This window comes from Ixodes scapularis, unplaced genomic scaffold (genome assembly GCF_016920785.2).
Source record: "Ixodes scapularis isolate PalLabHiFi unplaced genomic scaffold, ASM1692078v2 PGA_scaffold10__122_contigs__length_95168666, whole genome shotgun sequence".
NCBI classification, from domain to species: Eukaryota; Metazoa; Arthropoda; class Arachnida; order Ixodida; family Ixodidae; genus Ixodes; species Ixodes scapularis.
In genome coordinates, this window is record NW_024609836.1 from 60,299,430 (window position 1) to 60,300,078 (window position 649).

Below are 649 nucleotides of genomic sequence, written 5' to 3' on the forward strand. Positions count from 1 at the left end.
CTCAGAAATATTCGCGTTCAGGCATGACTCGTTCAGGCATCTCAAAGATTTCACGTTTCTGCTTTATGTGGTGCACTCTGTGATTAGCGGCGTCAATCAGATGATTTTTACCGTTTTCCTCTTTGTACATACAAGGAAAAAAAAAATTTAGGTTTTTTTTTTATATAACCTTTATAACCTTGTATGTGGTTGCACCATCATCAATATCAGTCTTTACTGCGGAAAGTTGGTACAAAAACAAAACGAGCTATTCCTCTGAAATGGCAAGCAACAAACATGTTCGCAGGCATTTTGAATATGCGCTTTGTCGGCCACTTTCTTAACTAAATTTGAGTTCCATCGTCTGGTTACAAAATATGCTACTTCGTTGCAACTTAGGTCCGCACGCGGACGACGCTACGAGGGGACGGAGCCCATCGAATCACGGGGCACTTCTTGTGCATGTTTGATTCGGCGACGACACAGCAAACGAGACACGCCATGTTGGTGCGTCTTTGTCGCTGTTTGATATAGGCTTCATTAGCTCGTAGCGTCGGCTCGGATGATTTCGAAAGGTCGCTTGAAGCCACTACACAAACGGTACACGGGCTTTAGAGTCACCAAAACAGCTCAGTTTGTTTTGTTAACCAAAAACTGTTGTTTGTAACTC